Source organism: Adiantum capillus-veneris, chromosome 13, assembly GCF_014529385.1.
Source record: "Adiantum capillus-veneris isolate H3 chromosome 13, ASM1452938v2, whole genome shotgun sequence".
Classification (NCBI taxonomy): Eukaryota; Viridiplantae; Streptophyta; class Polypodiopsida; order Polypodiales; family Pteridaceae; genus Adiantum; species Adiantum capillus-veneris.
The window spans coordinates 157,126,290-157,137,512 of record NC_140943.1 but is presented as its reverse complement, the minus strand read 5'-3'; positions in this window follow the sequence as shown (position 1 = coordinate 157,137,512).

Genomic DNA, 11,223 nt, shown 5'->3' with positions numbered 1-11,223 from the left:
AAAAAAATTGTACCTACAAGGTGTTTCAAATAGTCAATCTTCGCATGGGGTATTTTTGATAGCCACTAGTAGCACCTGAACTTTTGTTGAAGCTTATTAACAAAAGAAAATATTTGTAGTACCTGTCATTTTAACTATGACAAACAAAGGTCTTACTGCGCACAAATCGTAAAAATATGCTCAATAGGTTTTCCACCGGAACAACAAAGGAAATGGTACAATTTGCATAAGGAACAACTGTAGAGAGAGACTTTTGTTGCCATATTATAGTAGGTAGTGATGCACTGCTTGCAAAAAACCATTTTCTCGGCCATGGGGGCAAACTAGTGGAACAACCTAGATTTATGTCAAAATATAGGTATTTGCTCGGATTTACGACTAAAATGCCAAATTTCTTACCTTGAAATTCAAGGTTCCACTAATTTACAACTAGGATTTTTCATTATTAACCTGAAAATTTGATCTACAAATTGGGATATGTGAGCATTGTAGTCATGTCTATGAACACACTTAGGCTCTCTCGAACATTTTTTTCCCTCGTTAGAATGTTGTTTTTTCCCAACTTGTTTACACATCCATCACTCTAGGGAAAGCCTTATCTTTGCATTAGCACACTGAGTTATATTACTTTACGTGTTGTATGCTCTTGAGGTTCCTCTTCATCTTCGCCATCTACACATGAATTCTTGCAGTCATATTCCCAACGACTGGTCTCAAAGCATGCATTAACATCTCGGTCAAGATTGTGAGTATCCTATTGACTCACATTCTCAAATTGATTTGATTTTTGGTGAGCGTTTGTAGGGCAACATAACCTTCGAGTGTGCTCTTTGAGCTTGATATAGTCAAAATTTTGATTCAAGATCACTTCAACCTCTATTTCAACTATGCTAGTAATGCTTAGGCAATTTTGATCTTTGGTGTAAGTTCTTTAACCATCAATTTTTTTGCAAAATGAGCACTTTGTAGTCCTCTTTCAATTATGCTATATAGCACAAGTTGTTTTTGTGCATCTTTTCCTCTATAAAGGCAACTTTTCCATCAAGTGCAGTCATCATCCATGGCTGAGAACAATGATGTTTTTCTCATGCTGTTGACTAAGGAAAAATTGGATAGGGATAACTACCCACTTTGGGCACACATGATGAAACACCCTTGTTGCAAAGGGTGTTTGGAACATTGTGCATAGTTATGATGTAAGACCAAGTTTTGTGAAAATAGGTTTTATAGATGATGGTGCAGGTTCTAGCAATTTTAGTGCTAGAGTTGTTTTGCTTACTGCTTAGTAGCATGCTAGGATGCTAATGATGTGCAGACTCATATTAAGCATATTGTTAATCCACACCTTTGCTCAATGTGAACAAAAAACGAGGCATGTGATAGACTAGCTTCTTTGTATGTTGGTCAAAATCTGGTAAAAATTACTTACCTATGTAAGGAGCTAGACTCAAAGTTGTGCATGAGGAGGAAGATATGCACGTATTTCTTACAGAGATTAAAGATCTGAATCAACATCTAATTCCATTCGTGAGGTCATTCGTGAGATGGGACTCAAGGAAATAAGCCTAAAGCTTTGCAAACAGTTTTGAACTTCTCACATGGCAAAGCCTTTATCGGCAGATCACCAAGGTTGTCTTGTGTAGGCAATAAGCAAAAGTGACCTCTCCTACAGAGAAACTCTATCTAATATAACGAGAACGCACATTGATGTGCTGTGTGAGAGCATGGGACACATGTCTCTTTCCAAATGTCAAAGCACTCTATGTTTGTGAAGATCATGGTCACTAGCCAACACCTAAGTCAATCAAAGAACATCTGAGCCAAACACACTCAACATTAGTTGCGAAAGCTACCCTATGCTTAGACCCATTTCTCAAGCCCTCCATTGATACAACCATCACATTCACCCTCTACTCCAATACTCTAGCCTACTCCCACTTTCATAGCAACACCAAGATACTCTCCCTTTCCCCCCTTCCATTTCCACTCCAAGCCAAGTCATCCACCTTCCCTACCTCCACTGTAGCATCGAACAAGCTCCTCCTCCTTCTCTCTCCATCTCACCTCCAATTGACACACCAAGCAAGGTCATCCTCCTTCTGTCACCTACCCTAGAAAACCAAGCAAGATTATCCTCCTCTTCCTACTTTCCTTTACTCTGATAGAGCAAGCTCTTCTCCCGAAAGGCAACCAAAGAATCAACTTACTAGACTTTTATGCCACAACATAAGAGATGTAGACGGTGAGTGTGTGCCACAAGAGTTCATAAAAAGTGCTTGGGCACACATATAGTTATTTGCTATGGGCTCTCACCATGTTTTGAAACTATAGAAAGTTGGACCATCGGAAAGGAAAGATCCTTGGTGTCAAGAATCGCGAGAACAAGGGGACTATAGTTTTATAATGTGAAGTACGCACTTGCAACAACCTACTAAATTCCCACTACATTGTGAGTATCTTGTTTTATAATAGGGAGTTGGGTGTGCAGCCACATTAGAAGGTTTTTTGGGTTGCAAAATTATGTGTTTGCTTGCTATTGCAATCATATTTCCATCTACATTGGTGGAAGAGCAACCACGTCATAGCCTTTCGAAACACATTTAAAGTTGTACATGTGTACATTGGAGCAATAGTTTCCGCACACCTTTGTCTAACCAAGTTGGTTCAAAGTTAAAAAAAATTACTCTCCCTCTTATATTGTTTCTATTACCATGCATGGCTATGGAAATCTTGAAACCATCAAGGTATCTTATTTATTAAGTTTGGAGTGGTCACAACCAAATTTATGGTCAATAGCATCTTTGAAGCAAAAGATGGTATCAAATGTTCAAAACTCTTTGAAATATACTAAAGGTTTCAAATCTATGGACTTGAATTGGTGTTTTCTTGTTCATTTTTTTTTTATGTATAAATTTCCAGAGCTTGCATTTGTAGAGACTACCACTATGTTTGTATGCAAGGATGTGCACTATGAGGATTTGCTGAGACTATTAGAAGAGAATTGAGGTTTTGTGGAGGGCATGCATAATAGAGATAGATACCATTGTATGGATGGAGCATCAAGTATTGAGATGCACTATTTAAAATCCCGCAACTCTTTGTACATACATTTTTAATATGATCATTGGATGTGCAAGCTTGGGATGTGGATTCCGTTACAGTGTGTTGAGGGAGTTATTGCTCCCTTTGAAATTACGGCGAATATGCCCAATGATGTTTTGGAAGCTATCCAAGTGAATAAGCATTGGACTCTCTGCAATGGGGGATAGGTATAAAGCGAGCGAGCCTTTTTTTTGTGGCTTCACAATAAAAGCAAGCTTAGGAAGATCGCTCCATATATATATATATATATATATATATATATATATATATATATATATATATATATATATATATATAGAGAGAGAGAGAGAGAGAGAGAGAGAGAGAGAGAGAGTTGACGGACGAGCATCAACAACATGCATTGCGCTTCCATTGGTGTATACACACATGTGCATACATATATTTATTGTATCTAAGGGCTCCATAGTGAGTTCCAAGTCGTATACATGATGATCAGACGAGCCTAAATATATGTAGCATGTTTATGCACCTTTTGGCCGGCCGTCCAATTTTGAAAAGCCCTTTGTATATAAGTCAATTCACAACATGTGAAAGAGCATTCTTGGGAAAGCTTATTCATGAGAGTGAGAGGTGAGTGTGGAGAAGGAGAAGAGGAGTGGCTATGGAGCTTGGAGCCATCATTGAATGCAATTCAAGCTAAGTTCTCTCTACTTGCTCGTCTTTCAAGTTATGTGTGTTAATGATGCATGGTTAGTGCTAATCTTCTCTTCTCTCTCTAGTTTCCCTCTTGTTTGAGCATTCTTGCTTCACATGTGTGCTAGATTAGTGTGTGTGTGTGTGTGTGTGTGTGTGTGTGTGTGAATTGCATACATTACTCTAATTAGACTTCCATGTGCGAGCTCAATATGTTATTAGAGTATGTATGCTTGAGATTAGAGTGAGAGTAGCATCATTGTTTGCATGATTAGAGAGTTAGAGTGTGTACGTGTTTGTAGATATGGCTCATTGGGCTTTTCCTCTTTGCCTCTCTTGCTTTTCCCCTCTTCTTTGAGTCCTCATTCCATCACACTAGGTGCATACATGCCTCCATGCACTAGCCGGATTCCGATCCACCGGATTGACATTATGTCGATGGATTGTGCGCTATGCTATGAATGCCAACATTGGCGCCGCTGTTGGGGATCGAGTGCCTAAGCTAGAGGATTACCCCTGTGATAGTTTAAGTTGTAACTTCCATTAGGATTTCGTGTTGATTGAAGGAATGGCGATATGGTTTGTTTTGGGTAGCTTGCATACTAATTGTACATTTTTTTCCTCTTTGTACACGCTAATTTCACATTAATCTGCTAACTTTCACATTAATCTGCTAACAATTGGAGTGTTTTATATGTGTGTGCCTAATTAGAGGCTTGGTAATCACTCTTTTCAAATAAAATTGAAAAAAATTCATGTACAATTGAGTGATTTTTAGTATATGTAACTAACGGAATTTTGAGTAATTATCCCCTCTAATTACTCACTAATTGCATGTGCGTTTAATGCTACACATTGATAAATATTTAATTGAATGTGTGCTTATTGATCTTATGCATTTATTTATTTTGAAATGGAAGCTACACATAAGATTTTGTGTTGGTGTGTAGGTCAAACGGGTTTTTGGGAGCGCACACATACACACGCACGCACGCACACGTTGGAGTCATCACTTGCAATGGAAATTCGACGCGATTCTTGACGTAAATGTGAGTGCATCAACCTAATTAATTTTTGATTTAATGTGCAGGTTCAATTGAAGTTTCATTGCGCAAAAAAATCGTGCAAATCTAGGTGCAATTTGTGTGCCTATGTGTAGGCAAAGTGCGCACATTCAAGTGAAAATTTATGGCTTAATTGGTGCCAATTTGATTTGTGAGAAGAAATGAGTTGCTTGATTTTGTATGGTGATCATGGGTCAGTTTTTTTATCGCCAAAATTGCACCAAAAATGCTATCTAATTTTTGGTAGAATTATGTGTGTGCAGTGCTTAATTGTGCTAGTGTGTGCACACATAATTGAACTAGTAATTGGTGGAAATTTGTTGTGTAGTTAGTTGCATTGCAAAGTCCAAGTTGTGGTAGTCAAGTGTATGTGTAGAGATTTGCCTAATTGCATTGTTAATTTTAGTTACTTTTTGGATCAAAAATCATACAAAAAAGAGGTAAAATTTGATCACATTGTCATTGATTTTATTGTCAAAGAAAATTATTTGACTTGTGATCTTGATGTTTTAAGTGCAAAAAAATTGAGTAGAACAAGCTGGAAGTTATTACTTTTTTTATGGCTAATTTTTGGCATTTTTAGCATATTTTTGCTAGTTTAGTGCTTAAAATTGTGAAGAATCAGATGTAAGTAATCAATTTGGAATGTGCAAAGCAAAACGGTTATTTTTTATCACATATTTTGTCTATTTTTGTTATTTCTGGACAATTTTTGCATATTTTTTGAGTCTCGGTAAATTTTCTTTAACTTTTTTGCATGTGTGCATATTTAAATATAAATATATATATATATATATATATATATATATATATATATATATATATATATATATATATATATATATATATATATATATATATATATATATATATAAAATTGAAAAAATCACCCTCCACAACACCTCCCTCATCCCACCTCTTTTGCGCATATTTTGGTAATTTTTTTGCTATGTTTTTTTTCTACACTTTTTTTATTGTTCTTTTAATTTTGGCTTTTTTGTGTCTTTTTTAATTAGTTTGCACCTTTCTTTTATTTATTTTAGTTTTCTTTAAAAAATCAAGAAGAAAAAAAACTTCCCGCTTAAAAAAGTCATTTTCAAATAAAATTAAAAAATATACACAAAGAAAAAAATACACACACACACATTCACACCCCACACACGCGGTTTGCGCACACACACACACACACACACACACACACGCACTCATGAACTCACTTACACACATAAACTCACTAACCTACAAGAAGACAAAAAACAAAGGTGCCTCTCTCTCTCTCTCTCTCTCTCTCTCTCTCTCTCTCTCTCTCTCTCTCTCTCTCTCCCCTTCCTTCTTTCTCTCCTTAATCACGGGTGCGAGCTACAACCTTTTTTTGTGTCATTGACTTTTTATAATTGTATTGCATTTCATTTTATTATTATTTCATTTCATTTTCATTTTAATTCCATTTTGATTACATTTCATTTCAATTTTATTCCCTTTTAATTTCATTTCATTTTATTTTGACTTATTTCATTTTCAATTAATTTATTTGTATTTTTGCCAAAAAACCAAAAAAAAAGAAAAAAAATACATTTCATTTGAATTTTATTCCCTTTTAATTTCATTTCATTTTCAACTAATTTATTTGTATTTTAGCAAAATAAAAATAAAAAAGACAAAAACAATAAAAATTCACAAGAAATTCAAAATTTTCAAAAAAAGGGGAATAAAAATTTTTCAATAAAAAATAAAAAGAGAAAAAATTAAAAATTCAAAAAAAAGAGAAAAATCAAATAAAAGACAAAACAATTCAAAAAAATAGAAAAAGAAAATAAAATCAAAGTTTTTATTTAAAAAATCACAAAAATTCTAGAAAAAACTCTACATCAAGAAAAACTCATTAAAAAATCATAAAACTCAAAGAAATTCTCAAAAACACTAGAAATTTTTTTAAAAAGAAAAAAATCATAAAAATAAAAAGAAAAAGAAAAAAGAAAAGAAAATCATTTTTGTTTTCTTTATTTGTTCTTTTTTTAGTGTTTTCTACTTTTTCTTTTTGTTTTGAATGTTTTTTCTACTTTTTTGTGTTATTTAGTATTTTTAAAGATTTTTTTGCATTTGCTTGTTTCTTTTTTTGTGCATATTTTATTTTACTTTATTATTCAAAAATAATAATAAATAATAAAATTTGCACTTCTCTTTCCTGACCCTTCTCCTTGCCTCCTCCACACACCCCACACTTTGTACATGTCCCATTCACGCACATTTAGGCACAATTAGACACACTTAGAGTAAGTACACGCCCAGAGAATAGTTTTGCCTAGATTCACCCGATTCGATAGAGCACGCAACACTTGTGAGTGACTATTGTTATGTAGGATTGACCATAGGTCACCAACGTGGCGGTTTTGTTTAGATTAGCCACGTTGAGCATTCGTGCATACCAACGTTGACTTAGATGATGACCATGGCCCCTAGCCGCTTCGATTAGTATTGTTACGGTTGGTAGGAGAGTACGACAGACTTTTATGATATCATGATCAACCTATTTGTCGCTATCATGACATTGCTCTATATTATATGAGGTTGAGCAAGAAGAAACCTACTGTGGACACTTCTAGTTGTGAGGCTGAGTACAAGGTAGTCTTCACAGCTACGGTTGAATGTGTATGGCTAAGACGCCTTATGGATGATTTCGGTGTTGGACAGGACACTGCCAACACTATCTACACTAACAGTCATAGTGCATTGGCAGTTGCGAGGAACCCAGTTTTTCATGCTCGCACAAAGCACATTGAGGTGCATTACTGAGGGCTCTCAGCAGGGGAGATCAGCTTGGCTTATGTGCCAACACAAGACAACCTTGCAGATCTTTTGACAAAGGTGTTGTCTCGTGAGAAGTTTGAAGCTTTCCACAAAGTTTTAGGCTTACTCCCCTTTGTGGATTGATCATGTCCTCAGGGCATGGCACTTCCCTTTACTTATGTGCCAGCTCCCGTTCACCACATCACTCCATGGGAGATTTGTTACCATATACATGTGGTAGTGATGTGTGTGAACACACTTTGGACCTTGCATTGTATATACGCCCATCACTCTATGGCTATCTATCTTTCCATTGCACACTAACTAATACACTCTCTATTGTGTGGCTTGAGCTTCCTTCGTCTTCTCCAATGGGCTGGGGGTTGAGGAGAGGATTATGCAGTGGGCTCCTCGACCTCTACAAAATCGGGTATAACAAAAAGACTAGAGGTGGAATGATTAGAGAGACAAGGAGAGGCAACTTCAGGAGCTTGCTCTGTGAGGCTTGAGGCATCCGATCATACCTCCCAGGTCAATTCCGTGGTTGTAGCCGTGGTTGTGGTAGGACAAATGCATCAGGGACTCCTTTAGACGTGTCTCCACAAGATTGATCATACTTTGGATCATCGCCCACTAAGAATCAACATGTCTTTCCAGATATTTTCCTGGGTCAACGCTTCCCATGCAGTCATAAGTTTCTGAACATATTTGCAGGAACATAGCAGATTTTGATGACATGTTGCCTTTGATTATTTTCATGAAACTCGTGAATAGAGTTTTCAAGGTAGCACCGCTTGTGCTTGATGTCAAGTCCAATAAGACTCCAATGTGATCTATTTGCAAATAATTAGGAATTATGTTGCTATTCATTGTAGACAAAAATATAAAACAATGATAAAATAGAGAAGACTCACTCTTCATTGTAAGCTAGAAGTAAAACCTTGAATGCATCCATGTTGATTGATTGAAACCAATCAATGACATCAATTAAGGAAGTGGCCTCCAAGGTTAGCACCACTAAAAGCTATGCGTCTAACACAACTACCTCGGATTGGCAATCCCTAGGCAGATTAGAGAAGAGTATGCTGGGAATTTGTAAAAACTAATGAGTATCCCAAACATTTATAATTTGGTCCGTCAACTCCCTCATACAATCTCTCAATATGATTATCTCTTGAGGGCGAAAAGCAAAATACACCATCCGTCCCCATACGAGCAATGCAACATTGAATCTAGGACCTAGGAAGAGGAGGGATTCATTTTTGGCTTCATCAATAGCCACTACTATTGCCAAGTTGTTTGACTCTGCCAAGACCACTTCCTCTTCCTCCATCTATCCATGGACCTGTTCCACATTGAGTTGTGTGCTATATGTGTGTTGGGTGGTGCTAACATCCATCACCTTCACTTTGCTAATCGGCCAGAATGTCAAAATGGTGTCCATTCTCTTATCAATAAGAGGGATTGGTACTAGTGTCCCATTGTATTCGAAGCGTAGCAATCTGAGTGTGTTGATATCATGGGGCATGATTGTCATTCTTTGGGCATGCACTATAAAGACGTAGCTATCTTGGAATAGCTCAATCAAAAAATCTTCAGCTGCCTCATGAAGGAAACCATTGTGCTTTTGGCCCACCGAATATCCAGGTCTCACATATCTTGTGCACAACCCTCCTGAAAGGTATCTTAGGGATAGCTAGAGATATGTGCCTTTGTAGCTTTTGCAGCTCAAGTAGTACGATTCACTTTGATCGTACCTTTGACTCCGCATAATTGCCCATAAATTGGGTATGGTTTTACTTGGAGCTGATGGTTGGCCGCCTTGTGGGTATACCTTCCTAGCTATTTGTTTCGTGCGAGCCATGAAAAACACAATTTTGTGTGGAAAACAAAAGGCTGCAGGAAAAGATGAAAAAACAGGCAATCAGGCAGCAGAATTGGGTACGTTGGCTTTGAGAGGTGAGGAGAGAGCTCAAACAATAGTGGGCTCTATGATAAATAGAAACATTATATATTGGGGTAGACATCCTCATCATTACTAGTTGTGCAATTTCTGTTAGGGTGACCCCACAATTAAGTACATGTCATTGGAAAGTGTATATCACCGCATGAGCGACACATGGGATGGTTGTGCGTAGTAGAGACGTTGGGGGGGAGAGGGATTATGTGTTTGCTGCGGAGCAATGCGATATGGGGGGGCCTTCACAAAGCGCACCTACCATCTCACATTGTCGTAATATTTATCTTGTTCGTGCCAAAACACAAATAATGTGAGAGGCTTCTACTCACACGTGCATATCCCGTTATGGCACGACATTTACCACTGTCGCTCCACTTCGTGATATGGAGATGTGACTGTTATCTACATTCCTTGATATCGCATTCTGGTCCGATGTGGAGGTTTATGTTGCGCCACAGTGCAATATGGGGTGTCACTACGATGGACTCCCCCCCCCCCCCCCCCCCCCCCCCCCCCATGTTGCGTAGTCGCCCCACAATGCGACATGGAGGGTGACTACAATGGATATCCCTCCATATCCTGTTGTGGAGGTAAGTTTTTTACTTTTCTAGCTGCAGGGAAATGAACTCAAAGCTTTAGGAGTAAGCATTGGGCGACAGGTAAAGCACTATCTCAGAAGCAGTTAAAATGGGTAGTTTTAAAGACTTAAGCACGACAAACCTATAGCTAGGAACTCTCAAAATTGAATTCGGGTAAAAATTGATACCGCTATCCTCTCTGGAAGATTTGCTGCCACTTTAAATTGAAAAAATAATTGGATGGTTTTTAGTAATCTTTAAAGATTAAGAATTTCATTATAACCCTTAGATATTTTTCCATATATTTATCAAAAGAGCAAAAATAGCACAAAAATTTAGCAGGCTTGATTTTCAAAGTAGCCAAGTACTAGGAGAGAGTATTTGCACTTTCCCATGTTGTATTTAGCAGCAGACAATGCCTTCTTGAGCCTGGGGGCTGCTTGAGCTGCAAGTACTTGCGAGATTCAGCATGTGAGGGTGTGCGTGTACCAGAAAAAACTATAAGTAGGACCCTATGTTTCACAAACTCCCTCAAACTCGGAGTCCTAGCCAGAAAATTCTCACACGTAAGAGAGACTTCACAAAAATCACTAAGAGAGAAAAATCTAAGTGATTAAGCGAGGTAATTATGCTAATCTCAATTAATTAGTAATTTAATCTATTAATTAAATAAGATTAGACTATCTCCTACTATTAATCACTCTTTTATATATTATTAAACTAATTATCACTTAATCTTAATTATGATTAATAATCTACTTAATTATTAATCCTAATTAGAACTAAAATTGATTAATTTTGACCTTAAATAATGTAAATTAGATTAAACAAGATTATTTAATTCTAAGATAATTAATAGAGCTTAATTATACTATTAGAAAGCTAGAAAAATTATATCATAAATTTTTTGATTATTTTTTGTAATTAATTAGGTAAAAATTAGATGTTTTAAACTGTAAAACTAATGAAAACTTAGTAAACCAACTTAACAAATCACAAGATAATTATCAAAGTTAGAAAACATTGTTAAGATCACGACGTAATTATCTTATTAACAAAAAATTAGTGAAGTTATTTA